The sequence below is a fragment of the Nuphar pumila genome, chromosome 1 (genome assembly GCF_984573655.1).
Source record: "Nuphar pumila chromosome 1, dmNupPumi1.hap1.1, whole genome shotgun sequence".
NCBI classification, from domain to species: domain Eukaryota; kingdom Viridiplantae; phylum Streptophyta; class Magnoliopsida; order Nymphaeales; family Nymphaeaceae; genus Nuphar; species Nuphar pumila.
In genome coordinates, this window is record NC_143249.1 from 30341118 (window position 1) to 30361291 (window position 20174).

At 36.9% G+C, this 20174-nt stretch overlaps 1 pseudogene; it reads left to right on the forward strand.

Annotated features, from left to right (window-relative positions):
- The first annotated feature begins 1639 nt into the window (after positions 1–1639).
- On the forward strand, positions 1640–12951 carry LOC149848564 (subtilisin-like protease SBT4.14; annotated as a pseudogene).
- Positions 12952–20174: the final 7223 nt, after the last annotated feature.

Below are 20174 nucleotides of genomic sequence, written 5' to 3' on the forward strand. Positions count from 1 at the left end.
TTTGAGATTTGAAATCATAATTGTACTTGAACTTAAAATTAGAATTGACGTTTGGAATTCTGAAAGATTGAGTTTTGAAAAATGAACCTATAAATTGAAATTGAATTTGAATTTGAAATTAAAAGTTGAAATGAAAACTTGATTTGAGACTTGTACTTGAACACTTGAATTTGAAAATGAAATTTTAAATTAAAATTTAGAATAAAAATTTTGAATTTGAAATTAGAATTGAACTTTTAAACTGAATTTACTTTGAATTTTGAGAATTTCAAAAATTGAAATTGAAATTGAAATTGAAATTGAATTTTTGAAATGAATTTACTTTGAATTTTGAAAATGGAAAATCGAAATTGAATTTGAGATAGATTTTGAACTTTAAATTTGTTTTGAAATTTAAAGTTGAAACTCAGAATTCCAGTTTAAATTGAATTTGGAATTGGGATTTTGAATGAAAGTTAAAAGTATGAAATTTGATAAATGAAATTGAATTTTGAAAAAGAAATTTAACTGAAATCATTTTGGAATTTGAAAATTCAAAATTTGAGAAATGATATGGAGTGCCTGTTGATTTGCTCTCAAAGAGAAATCGGAAGCAAGACCCTAGAAAACACGAGACGAGCTATTCATGAGGAAGAAAGGTGTGAGAGAGAGAGCACCTGGCTGCCGTAGGTGCGGTGTATGGCTGCAGTCGGAGGTCGACCTAGGGTTGGAGCACGACGAGCGAGCGAGGGTGATGCAACCCCCAAATCTCCAAAGGATCGAAGATCCACTGTCGAAGGCCCTCTTCAGCAGACATGAAACCCTCAAAACTCGAAAGAACTTGCTGTCTGAGGGGCGGTGGGGCGTAGCTGCAGAGGAGGTCGAGCGATGGTGGTTCCAGCACAACGAGAGGCGTCGTGCAGAGGAGGTTGGGCGATGGTGGCTTATGAGCGGCGAGGGGGGTTGCTCCTTCACTGGTGGCTAGACGCCGAAAAGTCCCAATCTCCCACTGTTGTCAATGCTGGAATAGTGGCAGAGGGGGACAAAACGCAGGACGAAGGTGAGACTTAAGTCGAGACCGAGAGGGGCAGAGGTTAGGGTTTCAACCAGGGCTCTTTTGCTTTGCAGGGACAAAGAGATTCCTCGATCTTTGCAGGGACAGAGAGATTCCGCGATCGGAAAAGATTAGGGTTTGAAACAGAGACGAAGCAACCGATGAGAAAAATCTGCGGTTTTTCCTTTCTGACGGAAATGGCAGAAAATGGGGAGTTGGGTCGTGGGTAATTAAGGAATAGGAAATTTTGTGGATTTCAGAGAGATACATGCAGAGGAGAACCCGATTAGAGAAAGCAGGAGATCGCTAGAGGTGGGGTTCGTAGATGGAGGAATGGTTGTCATTACTCACCAGAGTGATAATGTTAAAAGTGCCAAAGAGAGGCTCGCCGGAGGGACGATGGTCGTCACTTTCTAGAGAGAGAGAGAGAGAGAGAGAGAGAGAGAGAGACTAGCCGGTGGTGGGGAGGAAACTGGCCTGGATAGACACTGGGGCAGGTGGAGAGGAAACTGACCTAGATGAATGTTGTAGGTGGTGGGAAGGAAATCAACTTTAATAGAGGCTGAAGGTGATAGGGAGGAAACTAGTGGACGTTGCTGGGTGACGATGGTCATTAGGGAGAAGGCTGGTGGCATAGTGGTGGAAGTGGTGGGAGAGAAAAGGGGAAGGTAGGGAAGGGGAAAGAAAGAAGTTGTTTGATCTCTAAATCGAATGGCTGTTGGTTAAAATCAATTGCTGGAAAACATATTCTAATTTTCATATATATATATATATATATATATATATATATATATATGTATATACCACTAATGAAAGTAAGGTATATGAGAAACTAATTAGGCTGGCGAACATTGGATTCAAAGTTAAATGGAGATTAGTCTTGGGTGTTGATTTCGACAACATTACTTGGCGGTCCAAGTGGACCCCACAGAAAATGGGTGCCAACATTGTAAAAAAAATACTTTTCTAAAAAAATTGTAGGGTTTTTCTTCATTCGATGCAGTCCATTCAGTTTTTTCCCAATGACCCATCTCTCTCCAGCTGAAACCTTTTCACCCCAACCCAGCTTCCCCCTCTCTCTAAAAAATAACAGAAAGAGAGTTCAAAGTTGAAAAGGTTGGTTTATTTTCTTTGCATGTGTTTCTTGTTGAATGCATTTCCGTTTTCGTCTTCCTTTGATGGTCGATTTTTTTCTTGTTGATGTGAGGATCATTGATTTTTTTTTATTTTCTCGAATTTGGGGTTTGTAGGTTTGGCTAGGCTAAAAAAGGTAATTGAGAGAGCATAAGGAAAAAATAAGGTAAGAAACTTATCTTTGTGTTTTTTTTTTATTTAACAAATCTCTTATGCTTTCTTTTGAGAGGAGAGATGGGGACCATTGTTTTCTAAGCTGCTTTTACAACTTCCATGCCTACCCACCACATTCTCTCTCTCTCGCTCTCGTAGTTTGAAGAAACACTTTTTGTAGGCCCACCCTCACAAATTTGTTATTTTTGTTCCTTTCCATCATATGGGTTTTTGTGATTAATTGTTTCATTTTCTATGTGCCTTAGCTTAATATTAGCCAAATATATTTCAACTAGTTTGGAAGTGGCTGGTCAAAGCCCATCTGAAGCTCAAGGTGGGGTTATAATGTGATTAGGAAAGGCAATGAATCGGGGGAAAATGGGGCCCCACATTGGACCGGGTATGTAGGACATGAAACGAGGATGGACGTTAAAATCAAAATCTATGCAAGGATGGAGGTGGGGATGGACTTGTGCTTTCTCCTGCCCCGCCTTGCCTCCCCACCCACCCAATCAACGATCCCTATTAGTAAAACTTTCTCTCCTTCTTTAGTAATGGTGGTGGACCAAGGGGAAATGGGGTCCCACCCCACCTCGGCTTGTTTGGACAGGGGATGGAGGTGAGGATAAAGGTTAAAATCAAAACTTGCAGGGATGGATGGCAGAATTTTAAGACAAGGCGAGGGTGAAGACCTTGTTTGATCCCTAGATGTGATGCATTTTTTTCTAATACTAAGCCAAACCCACAAACCACAAAATTAAAGGGAGCAAAAACTCAATGATCCTCACATCATCAAGTAAAATGAACCATCAGAGGAGAATAAATTGGGAAATGCGTTCAATAACAAAAACACACACAAAAACCTTGACTTCTTCAACTTTGAACTCTCTTTCTGTTATTTTTTAGAGAGAGGGGTTGGGTAGGTTGGGAGTTAGGAGACGGGTTTAGTTGGAGAGAGACGAGGGTAGAGTGAAAGAAGAAACTAAATGGGTTGCATCGAATGAAGGAAAACCTTGCAACTTTTTTATAAAAGTATTTTTTTCTTTTTCTTTTCTTAATGTTGGGGGCTTTATCTTTTGTAAAAGTATATATATATATATATATATATATATATATATATATATATATATATATATATATATATATATATATATATATATATATATATATATATATATATATATATACAGTCTGGTAAAGACTGTGCTCAGCACAGTTAAAAAAAATATATCTACACAGTCTGGTAAAGACTGTGCTCTGCACAGTTTGGGTAAAGATTGTACTCTGCACAGTCTTTCTCTCTAAAGACAAAAGTATATAAAAAATATATAAAAGATATATTTTTTTTAGGTTTTATAAATTTTTGTCCTAAAAAATGGACAAAAATAGACTTGATCAATGTTGACCAAGTCCAAAACAAGGACGAACTCGGCCTTTACTCGTTGACCGAGTTCAAATTGGCGTTGATCGAGTCCGGATCATGTCCGAAGCTGCACCCGTGTTGGGGCGTGTCGCCTCGGGTGCGGTGACTCCTTAGCCGAGTCCGTGTGACATAGATATTGAAGTTTTATTTTATTTTTCTTTTGGAAGGATTGACACACTTTTCTCATCCTTTTTTAGCTTCTTCAAAGATTAGAACGATATGATTTAGAAAATGAACTTTTATTTTATATAATTCTACTTTCATTTGGCATCAGATAACTTGTTTGATATTGTTTTCTATAAATTTCACGTATAACAGTCAGAGTTGTCTCAATTAAATTATTATTCTCTGTTGCATAATCTAAATTCTTGCTTGTGTAGCTTTTTTTGCAGCTTTATGGTCTTCATGATGGAGGCAGTTCTTTTAATCCTCACTGGTTCAACTTATTTAAGCATGTGCTCAACAAGGTTATTGCAGAAAATGGAAGTGCTCATCGTATATATTTAAATTACTAAAAATGAAGGTGCTGATGCAGTTTGTCATAGCTCTGGGATCTTCATTATCAGTTCTCAGCATGCACTAATGCAACTTCTATCTTGCTTTATGATTCATATTATTTTGATCAATCTTGTTACTATTGTAGCTTGTTTGTAAGGGAGTTTCTATACAAATTTTCAATCTCTATAGTGATTGGTTTTACTACTCCAAGGTTATACATGCAGTTCGATAAGTTTCATGAGAACATTTCATGTTAAAAAGATGGGCTTTTAATGAGTCTTTCAGCCAGCTAGACGTGTGTGAACCTTATTCCTCTTTATGTTTATAGTGAGTTTCAAACAAAAAGCAATCAATTGTTACATGGTTGCTGTTAGCTTACAGCATATTTACTCAGGACAACTTTTCTATAGGTTGCATTTTAAAGGCCTTGGAAACGGTAGGGCACAACCTCCCTCTCTTATGATGTAATGAAAGAAGTGGAAGACGAAAAGACAAGAGCCACTAAAGGCATACAATAGCAGATTCACTATGTGCTCAACCACGAGTCCTTTAAGGACAATACAAGAAGCCTACAAGGGCTAATACAAGAGAACAAAATATAAAAAATAAAGCTTTTATTGATGAAATGCTTAGTAAAAGCAATGAGAACAAAAGTGTGCAAACAACTCCTATATATACAGGTGATTGACTCAGTGGGCTGTAACTGTGTTTTTTCAATCAGCTGGACGATCTGCAGTCAAATGGAAGTTGTATGGACTCATAGTTTGACTCTAGTGTAGTGTAATGTGGTTGCTTATCTATGTTTTCTGCATCTGCTAATGTTTTTTGTAGCAGGTGTATTGGGATCAGTGGACTGTAACTGTGTTTTTTCTATTCTCAATCCTCTGTTGCAGCAAGTGATATCTCATCACTTGCTATAGTACTATTATGCTAAATTCACATGATTCACAAGATAAACAACAATGTCCATTAAGTTTTTTCTTAATATTTTTGCCTTTTTGTTGCCTGAAAATTTAGGTGCCTTGGTTAAACTACTTGTGTAAGTTATCACTTGAAAAAATCATGTGCCATGTAAGTTGTTACTTCAAAAAATTCAATTGTTCGCTATGATTTTGACCAAACAAAAGAGCAAAACTGTCAAGAATAAAGTGAATTAGTCTCGCATCATTCAAATTTTTGGTACATAAACAGGTTTTTTATTAGGGTTTGAAAAATCAATATCCCATAATTATTGTTATCTTTCCAAACCCAAAAAAGCATGTTTTTCATCAGAAAGTTAACGTAATTTTGTCAAAAAAGCATAATTCAACTGTAGATTCTTAGCAAATTGACCATATCAAAACACATCTATAGCGCCGGATTGCAGGACACTAGTTACACTGTAAAAGTTAACACTCCCAACGCGAAGAATATGTGGATCGAATAATGGAAAGAGAGGTGCACCAAATTAAACACTTATGATGGTCTTTGTTACTGGTTTTTTGTTTTTTAATATTTTTGGCGAAGCCAAATGAACTTGCTCGGTAGGTTGTGAGCCAAGTAGCAGGTCCAGTACATGGCTGGGAATGGAACCATTGACCCACATTTAGGGAAAACATTGCAAGGTTCAAAGCAAACGTTTGGCTCCATGGAATCCTTGAATGTCCACAAGAGCATGGAAGACTGACTACTTTCCAGGCACACAATTTATGGTCTGTCAAGGTCTATGTTTCACTTACACTAACATAATCATTGACTGGGTTTTACCTTGGGATCGAAACAGGTCCGGATATGGATCCGGTCTTGATTGAATCGACACTGGATCTGATCATTGAAAAGTGGCATAGCGTAGGGGTGAAAAATGGGTCTGAAGCTTCAATCCTATTCCGAAGTAGATCTGACCTATAAAATCTGATATTCAGATAATCCATATCCGAATATGACAGATTTGGAACAAATAATTTGGGGTTGGGGCGGATCATTTTACCCTAAAAATTCATACAATCAGTTCCTTGTTTATTGGAGAATTTTTTGTACAAAGCTGAGGATAAGCATGATCATCTTCACTTGCCAATAGCTTTTTTACGTTTGACACAGTTCAAGGTGGTTCAAGCCAAAAGCTTGGATACCCCTTGAAATTGAACCGAATCATAGGACCCGAAGCTCATGGTCTTCCAACCACTTGATGAGCCTTTTAGTTTTAAGACAACAATTGTAGGCTGTAAATATGTTCAATTTACTAATTGACAGCAAGTCCTTTGAAGATACCCTAATTCCCAATAAATAGGGCAATCAATCGGTTCAAAACGTATAAGATGGGTGGTTCTACATTTAGGGTTTACAAAAAAGAAATGACGAAAATTAGGAATTGAGTCAGATCTGGACCAACCTCACCTATGCCAGAATTGGGCCCTGCTCCATTGTCCAGGGCTTAAGCCAGCCTATTTTAACAAATGGATCTCCAAGCACGGTTTGTCTAATTGATCAGAAATGGTCATCAATGGGACTGGATCCAGAGGGACTTTTGATCCAAACTACAAATTAGACATGCTACCCATACATGGATTTTAAAATAAGATCTACTTATATATTTAGATCGACTTCATATTTATGTTATTTTGGACTCAATCTGAATCTATTTAGATCCATGCTTGTGTGGAAATATATACAACAATACAAATCAACCTATTTATGCTTATTTCCATGAAAACTCTCGTTTACAAACACTGTCAGAATCAGTACTACCATATAAAACTTCATATACGAGTTCAACTCTACTGCAATTTCAGTTCAGATCCATATTTGCAGCATAAAATTCAAGTTCGGATCCAGCTCATATATTGATTTTCCATTCTTTGTAATGCCAAGGGTATCTTTATGATTGTCTAAATGCAGAAAGTTTTCTAACATCTAGAATTTAAGGGAAAATGATCTCAACCACAGGCTAGCAACTGATCACCTTATATTAATACTTACCACGTGAAAACAACTTACCGATCTTCTCCTTGCCCTCCATTGTGTCTAGCAAAAGTGAAGGTTCTGCTTGGGAAGTAGAGCGATTCTTGGGAATTAAGGATTCCAAAATGCATTTGTTTTTCCGTTTGGCATGCTTGTAAAAGGCAGTCAAAGAAAAAGAATCCAAATTCCTTTCAAATAAATTCCCTTATTTTTCCTACCAAATCCATTTTACCAATTTCTTCCAAGTATCTTTTGCCAAACAGATAAAGAAAAATGGGTACGTCAAAAATGCCCTTCATAATTTGCTTCCTATTACTCACGGTGGTTCATTGCAGTAGCACCACGGAAAGGAAGGTAAGTAATTGATGAGACTAGCTCAAATTTATTTCTCACAAGTAGGTAGCTAGTGAGTCAATTGGATATCATTTTGCCTATTTGATTATTTGGAAGTCATAAATCTCATGCAATTATTGGTGGTTTACATGACTTAAGATTTTCTGTTGATACTTGACATAGATTAATCATTTCATATATTAAACTGTCTAACATTGGCAGTCATACATCGTGTACATGGGAGACGTGCCATCCAATTTTCTCTCAGACACGCACCATCACATGCTTGCATCTGTAACCGGTAGGTCGCTCTCTCTCTCTCTCTCTCTGTTTCTCTTTTGTTTCTCTCCCATCCAATATTCTGTTGGATGTATTTTGGTAATGTTGAATGGTGAATGTTCTCCTTTCTCTCTCTCTCTCTCCCTCTCTAAATCCATCGACAGGTGCAGTCTATCATGATATATATTTGGAGTCTTGAAGATTTATGATTTTTGGCCATCAATTTTTCAAACATTTTAAAAACCAACCATGTCTTGAAACCAAACACTACATGACTTGATCCGTATAATACCAGGCACACAGATCTCATCTGTATGATCAAACTTTTAAAATAAAACAAAAAAAATTCATACAACCCATATAACATGCTTCATTTAGCATTCAATCTCTCTCTCTCTCTCTCTCTCTCTCTCTCTCTCTCTCTCTATATATATATATATATATATATATATATATATATATATATATATATATATATATATATATATATATATATATATATATATATATATAAAAACCTAGCTTGCCCAAACAATCGTGGCTGGTGCCACATGATGTTTTCCAACCAATCCTACATCAAAATGGTAGCAGTAGTATCTCAAATGAATGAGTTTTCCTATCAAACTTAAGTTTCTAAAATTTATTTGTTATTGATACTAAATCATAAATGTGTATACTATGAAAAAAGTTTCCACTCGTTCACAATGAATTATTGGCATTCCTTGAGCATGTGATGAGCAATTTGCTTTAATTTCATGAAATTCATTTTGGCAGCCATGACATTGCAAGAGAGACAATGGTCTACAGTTAGAAGCGAAGTTTCAATGCATTCGCTGCAAAACTCTCACTGGAGGAAGCAAAAAGATTAGCTGGTTAGTATGAAACACAAGTACATTGACTATTGTATACACAATCAATTTTTCCAATAGTTTAGCTTGTTTAATATACTATTACTTAATAATGTGCAGAAACTGAAGGCGTGACATCAGTATTTCCTAATTCCTATCACAAGCTTCACACCACAAGATCGTGGGATTTCGTCGGCTTCCCTTTGAATGTAAAAAGGCAGCTCAAGTTTGAAAGTGATGTCATCATTGGAGTTTTGGACACAGGTAAGCATTAAAGGGTATTATGAATGTAAGCAATGGTTTGATTAGATATGCATAAGTTGTTCCTTGGTTTTCTAGCCAACTTGACCCAGTCACATTTGTTGCTCTTTTTTTTTTTTTTTGAAGGAGCTCTTCTTCTTCTTTTTTTCATAAAATTGATTCTTTTCAAGAAAATGATGCCATCTTTCCTCATATAAACATAGGTATCAGCCCCCATTCACAGAGCTTTGACGACAAGGATCTTGGACCTCCTCCTGCTAAATGGAAGGGCACATGTGAAAGATCTGAGCATTTTAGTGGGTGTAACAAGTATGCTCTCTCTCTCTGATTCAATCAAAGATTTACACTCCCAACCTTCAATAATTAAATTGACACAACAAACTCATCGGAGCCAACTATTATAGAATAGACGGACCCTTCACGCAACTTCAACCCTCTGATATACTATCTACAGTTGACACTAAGGGTCATGGCACCCACACAGCATCAACTGCAGCTGGTGTCCAAGTTCCAAACGCAAGCATGTATGGGCTTGCTAATGGCACTGCGCGGGGTGCAGTCCCTGCAGCTCGCCTTGCTGCATACAAGGTATGCTGGGAAGACATTGGCTGCTCCGACATCGACATTCTTGCTGCCTTCGACGATGCCATCGCCGATGGTGTTGATGTGATCTCAATCTCCATAGGCGGCATGAACAATGGATACCTCAAGGATGCAATATCGATTGGGTCGTTTCATGCCATGAGTAAGTGAATTATCACGGTGGCGTCGGCCGGGAACGATGGCCCTGACCCTGGCATGGTGGAGAATGTGTCACCATGGATCCTTACGGTGGCGGCGAGTTCCATTGATCGGCAGTTCGGAACCAAACTTGCACTGGGCAATGGCATGCAGATTACAGTATACCTTTGGCTCTTCACTAAAAATTTTCTTCACAATCATTTTTTCTAGCTAGGTCGCTTGTTTTAGCTTATATATTAAGTTTGTTAATTTGGTTCTTCTTTTTAAAATGACAGGGCATATCATTAAATACTTATTCCCCGAATAAGAAATATTACCCATTCATCACTGGGGCCCAGGCAGGAAGCAGTTCAGGTGGCTACGGGCCATATCCAACGTAAGAACAACTGCATACTTGTATAGTCTTTGGGTTCCTCGGGAAAGTTCAAGATAATTTTTAGAAATTCTTGGGGTTCGTTTGCGCATGTAGTGTATATATATATATATATATATATATATATATATATAAAATCTCACGTACACGTTAAAAGAATTCGCTACAAGAGGCAATCCTTAGGTTTTTGGCCATAGAGATCCGATCCGTACGATTATATTTGTCAAAAAATATTTTTCAAAAGTGGGTTGAAGATTCGCACCCTATAAAATGATGTGTGCAATAGGATTATAGCTTGTACTCATGATTGCTTAACAATTTGTTTGCAGTTTTTGTGATCAGACTCTAGATCCCAACAAGGTGAAAGGGAAGATTGTTCTTTGTGATTTGGTAAAAGGAGACCTTGACTCCAGTGTTAGGGACATTGGAGGGGCTGGAATCATCTTTCAGAGTTACAAAAGCCAAGACGCAGCTTTCCCTTTTGCTCTACCAGCAGTTTTAGTGGATACCAACAAATCAATGACAATAAATGATTACATCAATTCCACTAGGTAAGTAAATTGAAACTCGATCTCCTCACTTAAATTCCTGACATGGGTAACGGTTACAATGAAACCTTGATTGAGAGGCTTCCATGAATTGACCACCACTATACAATCATCTTCACTCCCTTTTTGCGCAATTGCGTAGTTCTTGTTGCGTGTATCGTAGGTGACGATCCTTCTCTGTCAGCCTACAGCTCCTTCCTTCTCGGTTGGGCCCCTAACCTTGTTCATCTAGCTAATTCCAGAGGAGGATAGGGTTATTTGTGACACAAACCCATCCTTGAATATCACCCGAATTCGTATTTGGGAAGCAATTCGATGTCAATATAAAGTTAAGCAATGGAGTAGTCATATCTGGAACTCTAATTAAAGCCCACCCACGATATTTGGCCACATCAATAAGACTGCCAACTCTTGACAATGTTGTCTTCAATGGGAGACTGAAGCCAACAGACCTTCCAAAAACCTGATTTTGTCATCTTAATTATTCTCCAAATTAAGCTCTATGAATTGCTATATTACATCACGTATATACTTGTTGCACAAAGATTGTTCCAAACATCATCCATTAAAATTGATTTTTTCCTCTATTTTTCTTGAAGGTCGCCTTATGCAGTTATATACATGTCTTATACAGTTAATGTGAGCATTCCACAAATTGCATCTTTCTCATCTCGTGGCCCGAATACACTCTCACCAAGAATCCTCAAGGTAATGCAGTATTTTACATGCTTAAAAGGGAGAGCAAATCGGGTCATTGGCTGAGTAGCTACTCTGCCCAATGACTGGATGCCATGCATCCCCTTCTGTCCTCTAAATGATGGGATAGTGCTAATCATTGTTGCTTGATCTAATAACCATACCCTTGATTACAACCTGATATCACTGCCCCTAGGCTAGATATTCTGGCCGCATATACACCATTATCTTCAATGACTGGGAAGAAGGATGACGAACGAATGGTTAACTACAATATAATGTCTGGAACTTCAATGTCATGTCCTCATGTGAGTGGTGCGGCTGCATACATCAAGTCTTTCCACCCTCGTTGGTCTCCTACTGCAATCAAGTCTGCTCTCATGACCACAGGTAAATTTGTTTTCTATTTTGTTTTATTTGATATTTTTCATCTATAATATTTGCTTTGCATTGACAATGATGCCTTAAAACAAATAAAATACACACTAGTATCTGATTGTAGATGTATAGATCTGTCTTTGTGGTTTCGTAAGTTTGATCCTTTACTTCACTCCAAGAATTCTATAGTTGGTAGATTGCATCAAAATAGTAGTGTTGTTCTCTATTTTTTTTTAATTTGCTTCGGTCTGTAAATGTGTGAATTTGGAAATCCATTGATTTGCCTTTTGCAAACAAAAATATAATGTGAGATTAGCCAAATAACATGCCAATAGTTCTATATTGCAATTCATAAAAATAATCTGCAAAATGTCTCTGCTCTCTCCTTTGAAATGAATACTCAATTCTCAAGATGGTAGGTGCCTATTTTTGCCAATATAAGGGAAAAAAAAAAACCATGGCAGGTGCTTACAAATAGTTGCAACGAGGGCAGTTGCCATCCTATTGTATATGATGTTATATTCCATCGCAACTGCACATCTCACTTGATGGAGCTATCTATGTATGGCCCCCCGCTTTAACATTCTCATGGTTTTCAAGTGAGATGTACAAGATGGATTGAATACAACCCATGACCGTAACTGCTCTAGATGTGCCTAACCTTGGAAGTTGCTAACCCAGATAGCCCATTATGTCTGAAGATTCAAAGGTGCCTATACCATATCTTTAACCGTTTTTCTTTCTCATTTCCAGCAAAGATGATGGACCCAAGGCTGAATGAGGACGCAGAATTTGCCTACGGTTCGGGTCTATTTGATCCAAGACATGCTGTTCACCCAGGCTTAGTGTATGACATGGACCAATTGTCATACGCCCAATTTCTCTGTAAAGATCACATAGACGGTGCTGCCTTGGGAATCGTGACTGGTGGTCAATATAACAACTGCTCCGCCATACCTGCCGGCCAAGGCTATGATGGTCTCAACTACCCATCGATGCAGGTCCAAGTTAACAATGGATCCGACCCGATCCATGCCGTGTTCTATCGCACAGTGACCAATGTTGGTGCAACAACTTCAGTCTACAAAGCAATGGTCAATGTCCCAAGTGGGCTTAAGATCAGTGTCACACCAGAAACTCTCTTATTTAGCAGACGGGGACAATGTCTATCCTTTAAGGTAGAGGTGAATGGTGATCCTCTTGGCGCCAATCCTATGGCGTCAACTTCACTTGTTTGGGATGATTCAAAACATAAAGTCAGAAGTCCCATCGTTGTATATCAATTGGCTCCATTCCAAGGAATCACCCACATGTAAAATGTCAAACTTTCATGATATTGAAATTACACTTTTACTTTATAAGAAGAAATGTTCTTTTAGTAATTATTTTTTTTTGTAGAACTTATTTATGACTTATTTATGACTTATTTTGGAGAAGAGGCTCAAGGATGACAAAAATGCAGTCTTTTATCTACCCTTTTTAATGTAACTTTTTCTCTCTCTCTTCAATTATTAGTTTCTTCTTCTTCAGTTTCCTAAATGCATCAGCTTCAAATCTTATAGCTTGCGCTGGGAAATGAAACAATGCATGGTAGAAGTGTTTAGCCTGCACGCAATAAGTTTAGAGTTCAAATCCTATTCGTTATAAGTTTGAAACAATAATTTACTTTGTAAATGAGCCAAGTTTGAGTTCGGCTTAGTAGGTTTATGTTGTAAATTCTATTATTCTCAACTTTGAACAAGTATTTTTTTTTTGTTTTTTTTATGAACTAGCTTGTACTTTGCTTGTTTGGCTCAGGCTTTTCATGAACTCAACCTTGGCTCAGTTCAATCAAGAAATGAGCTGAACTTGAACACCCTCTACAATCTTTGATTATCATATGGTGTTTATATATTCTCCAACAATTGAGTTTTTCTTCAATCAGACAATACATATTGTTTTTATTTTTTATTTTTTATTTTTTATTTTTTATTTTTTAATTAATATTCTTTTAAGGAAGTAAACAATATGTTTTAGATTATGAATTTTCAAGATTTTGGTATGTCTGTAAATTAACTGCTAAACATTAACGGATCATAATACTTTGTATTGTAAAGTTTTAAATGCATTGTGAGCCATCCCTTTCCACGTTTTGAAAAACATGTTGAGATGTAAAAACTTCAACAACAGTTGGTCGGTTGAGGGACAATGGCAGATTAATGTAGCTAGACAACATAGTTTTGCCAACAACTGCAGGATTTGTTGTGATCATTGGCAGGAATGAGGATTAGGAACAATAATGACAAAATAAGGTGAAAATACGAGAAAGATGGAGAGTAAAATATGACCTCTTGTTAATAGATACCGGCCACCCTTTTTGCGACCTGGCTGCCAGATCGCTATCTCTGGGGGGGGGGGGGCTGACCTTCCTCCAAGGGTGACTCGTTCTCCACGGCATGGCAAAAACTGATGACAATCTCCAATTAATGGGGTTTCGACTGGTTAGTCGGTGCTATTTTTGTGAGTGTGTTGTGGAATCTAATAAGCACCTCTTCGTTGGGTGCATATGGTTTAGGAAGCTGCAGGAGTTCTTCTGGAATGAGGTTACGGATGATAGTTTTTGCAGTCTGTGAGATGTGTTCCTCTCCCAAAAGGATCAGGCAAAGGGGACTACGAGTAGAGTAGCTGGGTTTTTATTTCAATGGCAGCTGATTTGGTTACACAAGAATGAGATTGTTTTTTTAAGGGCAACCCCAAGCATAAAATTATTACAGGTTAGAACTACCAACGAGTGTAGAGAATGGATGATGTTGAAGAAAGCAAAAAAACAGGAGCTACGTCTTGCTTCCAGATATGTTGGTTCAACATGCTCATGTTTAGCGGTTCTAGAATTGGGACCCCTTTTGATAGCTCATCTCGAATTCTGCTGTCTCAATCATCGTGTTTTTAATTATATTTGTATATGTCATGAATTAATTTCTACAAAATGAGAATGTTTGCCTTTCTTCTCAAAAAATAAAATCTTCACAAAACATATATCTTGTTAAATAAATTATAAATAATAAATATATAAGATTCAATTGATGAAACACTCAAATATTGGAGAAGAAGAGCTGTCTGATAATCATTGGTTATAGATTTTGGACCTTCTTTTGGTTGGATTATATCTTTGCTTTACTTATGCACACACAAGTGCCTGTGTGGATGGTTCATGGGATTAAAGCTCCCTCAAATAGTGATCTTCTTCCAAATGATTAATGAATATGATGCAAGGGTCCAGAGTGGGATAGTAAAAACTACACCACGATATATGCTATTGCATACTAAACTATCAAAACACTAAAAATTGACTGAAGATAAAACAAAAATTTTGGAAGCTTAAAAGAATAAAAAATAAATCTCTAATCATCCCAAATTTGTTTGAACAATGATTGTTTATAGAAAAAGGCAAAAGTTTATGAATCCAAAATGAACATAAAGCCTAATAAAAAACTAAAATCCAATCTAAAATTGAAATAACAAAAATATATGCAAAAGGATCCAATCAGTGCAAGGATTCTTAGGCAATACAAGCAATTTTGAATTTAATTAACTATGACAAATCTTGAGAGTAGCCAAAATCCATTGCAGGCCGCCACGAGGGAGAAGCTTCATTTGAGATAGTGAATGGGCTACATCACTGTGCTGGTGTGGGCATTTCGGTGTGTGTGTGAGTTTTGCTATGCCACTCTCCTTGCACTTTGCATTATCATGGAGATCCTGATCTGAACCTGAAATGCTAATAGCAAATCCATATCTGGGTCAAAATCAGAATCATATCGGAATTCAGATCTAAAATATATATTTCAAGAAAGTGAAAATTTTAACTTGATATTTTAAAGAATTGCTATTGTAAAAACCTGATATTAATACAATATTTTTTTAAAAATTTATGATTTATTAGTATATATCAATAATTTTCCAAGATTTTTCAATAAAAACTAAATTCTTCAAAGTATTGCAAGATTACTCTTAAAAGTCCTTGGGTTTCGTCCCTACCAAAACAAGCACTACACAAGATTAATCCACCAGCTCCAAATAATCTGCCACTTCTTTCCTTTTGGTGCTAAATTTTAAGTCGATATGAGCTCTCTAATTGAGTACATAGAGCTTCAAATTAGACTAAAAACCCCACCATGGCAATCCAAATATTTTTTGAAACCAAGGACGGGACAAGAAAATATGTGGTGCATCATCTTATAATTCTAAGATTTTAATCATAACGCATACATGACAAGGTCAATATCGGATAAAAGCTTGCAGTTTTAAAGGTACTACAATGGCCTTTCTCACTCTCTGAAATTAAACAAGTGGTCTCGCACTTAGCCCATTTGAAAGCCCTAGGGGTCAATGTCTTTCCCATCGGCCTTTTCAAATATTTATGGGATTCCATCGGGTTATCTAGATCCTTACTTTTGGAAAGATTTTGAAAATGAGTTTTAAATAAATATTTAAAAATATAGATTTGGGATTAGATTCTTGAAAGTTATGGGTTTCGTTCTTCAAGAATTCGAGCCTTTCTTCCTTCTGTGAGCAAGGATCAGATGATTCAAGGGTGCAACTTTTCATCTTTCGATTCCTCTGTCATACGATCCAACATACCTCGATTTGCTTTTCTAAAAATAAAAATGTGGTTGATGGTATATGTCAACACCAACACTAGAAAATATAGAAAACAAACAAAAATATAGAAATTATAGATTAAACACACCCCAATAAATAAAATAAAAATAAATAAAAGTAAACTTACTATGGACTTTGGTAGCCCTCCTAATGACTTTGATAAGCACAACAAATCTGTCAGCGTTGTCACAAGATTAAGACTCTATTCAGTTCCGATATAGTGAACCCAATGGAGCAATTGTAACGCCCCAAAATTTTAAACAAAAAAATTTTGAGAATTTTTTTCTTTTAAAACTTGCGAAAAAAACCTTTTTCTTTGGGTTAAATATTATGGGTGGGTTACAGTATGAACAATCATCATAACTGAACTAAAATACGAATAACATTCACTATTAAAATTTAATTCAGTCTCAATAATTAAAAAATCATATCAGAGTATTTTCAATCTAAAATAACAATAAATATTTTTTTCAAAACTATCCTCAAAAAAGAAAAAGATTGTCACTCAACAACATTGGAGCATTCTACATTCGCTCCGCAGCTATACATCATACCTCACTTGAAAATCCATAAAATGGGTCAGACTCGTGAAAGCCTGATAGAAAATAACAACATAGGTAAACCAAAACTAGTATACATTATCATATTTCAACAAACTCACATAATGATGCAGTCAATTATTCATTCAAATATACATATCATCACAGTGCGTCACAAGAATATCATTCATAAATAGTTATAATCTTATGCATGATTAAATAAACGTAAATGCACTGACCATTCAAGGACATAAGATCTTTCATGCATGAGTGACTTTAATTGTTTTTATTTAGGTTAATGTTTTGCGTGATGGATGCCATGCTTAACTAAATGCACAAACAATTAAGGTTATCATTTCTTAACCCTGTGGATACTACACAAACAGTACCTAGATCAAGATCATGACCATGACTTAGGAGGTACATTCAAACAATTTATGGTTATGCTCTAGATGGACACCTTTCACTTGTCCTGGGTGAGAGCTCCCAACACCTCTTTCCTGATGCATCAAACTTCTACTCATGTGTTTCGCGACCTACCACCCCACGACTAATTTGGAGGCATTTTCCTATTTTCGTGGCTGAGAAGGGGCAACCTTTTATGCTCAAAACAAGTTCGATAGAGTCAAAAGTACTACTTAACCTCTCATTGTAAGCTCAATAGAATCAATGTTTACATGATTAGGTCTATTATTTATCCATGCATATACAGAATAAATATAATTTTAGATCTTTAATTTTGGTTCATGAATGCAAAATTCAATGCCAAAGATACTATCATGCAACACATGCAATTATAACATATCAAACTCATTTATGCATTCACTAATAGGCATTGATCACGATTAACTATATGCATTCTTACACAATCATATAAACACATAATGCATAACACATGCACTTTAATAGCAGTGTGCATTCAATCATGCACATGCAAAAATTTCCCTTTTCCAAGTAGACCCCACAGAAAAAGGGTGCCAACATTGTAAAAAAAGTATTTTTCTAAAAAAAATTGCAGGGGTTTTCTTCATTCGATGCAGTCCATTCAGTTTCTTCCCTATGACCCATCTCTCTCCAGCTGAAACCGTTTCACCCCAACCCAACTTCCCCCTCTCTCTAAAAAATAACAGAAAGAGAGTTCAAAGTTGAAAAGGTTGGTTTCTTTTCTTTGTATGGTTTTCTTGTTGAATGCATTTCCCTTTTTGTCTTCCTCTGATGGTCAAAGTTTTTTCTTGTTGATGTGAGGATCATTGATTTTTTAGATTTTCTCGAATTTGGGGTTTGTGGGTTTGGCTAGGCTAAAAAAGGTCATTGAGAGAGCATAAGGAAAAAATAAGGTAAGAAACTTATCTTTGTGTTTTTTTTTTATTTAACAAATCTCTTATGCTTTCTTTTGAGAGGAGAGGTGGGGACCATTGATTTCCATGTTGCTCTTACAACTTCAGTGCCTACCCACCACATTCTCTCTCTCTCTCGTAGTTTGAAGAAACAAATTTTGTAGGCCCACCCTCACAAATTTGTTATTTTTGTTCCTTTCCATCATTTGGTGTTTGTGATTAATCGTTTCATTTTCTATGTGCCTTAGATTAATATTAGCCAAATATATTTCAACTAGTTTGGAAGTGGCTGGTCAAACCCATTTGAAGCTCAAGGTGGGGTTATAATGTGATTAGGGATGACAATGAATCAGGGGAAAATGGGGCCCCGCCTTGGACCGGGTATGTAGGACATGAAACGAGGATGGAGGTTAAAATCAAAATCTGTGTAGGGATGGAGGTGGGGATGGACTTGCACTTTCTCCCGCCTCGCCTTGCCTCCCCACCCACCCAATCACCGATCCCTATTAGTAAAACTTTCTCTGCTTCTTTAGGAATGGTGGTGGACCAAGGGGAAATGCGGTCCCACCCCACCTCAGCTTGTTTGGACAGGGGATGGAGGTGAGGATAAAGGTTAAAATCAAAACCTGTGCAGGGATACATGGCAGAATTTTGAGAAAAGGCGTGGGTGAAGACCTTGTTTGATCCCTAGATGTGATGCATTTTTTCTAATACTAAGCCAAACCCACAAACCTCAAAATTAAAGGGAGCAAAAAATCATTGATCCTCACATCATCAAGTAAAACAAACCATCAGAGGAGAACAAAATGGGAAATGCGTTCAATAAGAAAAACACAGACAAAAACCTTGACTTTTTCAACTTTGAACTCTCTTTCTATTATTTTTTAGAGAGAGGGGTTGGGAGTTAGAAGACGGGTTTAGTTGGAGAGAGATGGGGGCAGCAGGAAAGAAGAAACCAAATGGGGTGCATCGAATGAAGGAAAACCTTGCAACTTTTTTATAAAAGTGTTTTTTTCTTTTTCTTTTCTTAATGTTAGGGCCTTTATCTTTTGTAAAAGTATATATATATCTACACAGTCTGGTAAAAACTGTGCTCAGCACAGTTGTGAACACCCCAATTTTTTCAAAGTTTTGTAAAAAAAGACCTTTTTGTCCCTGACTCCATTTTCTGAGAAAACCGAGGCTAAATTTCAATTATTCTTCAGATTTTTTGGATTAAATTTCACATTGATATATTCAGAATCAATTTCGGACCCGAATCCAATGCTTTAAATCCACATTTCTTCAAAATCCAGATCCAAACGCATTTTTCTGAAGAAATTTTCCCAAAAATAGCTTTTTAATTCTTAGAAAAACTCTCTTTTGTAAATATTTTACAAAAACACCAAAAAATTAGTTTTAACTTTTGATTTCTCGTAAAACTTTAGGATTTTATTCCAAAAATACAAAAAAATGAAAATAACATAAAAACCAAAAAATTGGAAAAATTACAAGAAAAATGAATGAGTTTTAAAGTCAATTTTGCTACAAAACTCATTCTAAAACCATTTATACAAAAAATCTTGTTGAAGGAGCCTTCTTTTTGGAAATTACGTAAATTTGAGGGACTGAACATTTTTTTAGGGTTTTCTCGCAAGAGGTTGGAGGCCGAACATTTTCTCCCCTTCTCCAGAAGCTTCTCCCTCTCTCACTCTCGAAGCCCTCAGCCGCACTCCTCCATGGCCCTCCTTCTCTCCTCCTTCGTCCATCGCGGAAAAATCTCCATCCTCAGCCTCTCCAGCCCCCCATCTTCAACTGCATCCTCCTTTTTCCCCTTTAAAAGAGGCACACAGGACACCCTAAAATCCCACCGCTTCTTCACCACCGCACCCCTCTTCTCTGCAGACGATCGCCTCTCACCCCACCATTACCCTCCTTCTTCTTCTCGATTCTTCCTCTTTCATGCTGCTATCTTCTTTTCTTTTTTTTTACCTTTAGTCAATTGAAGGAGTCGGATCCCACACTCTTCCTTCCCCTCTGAGC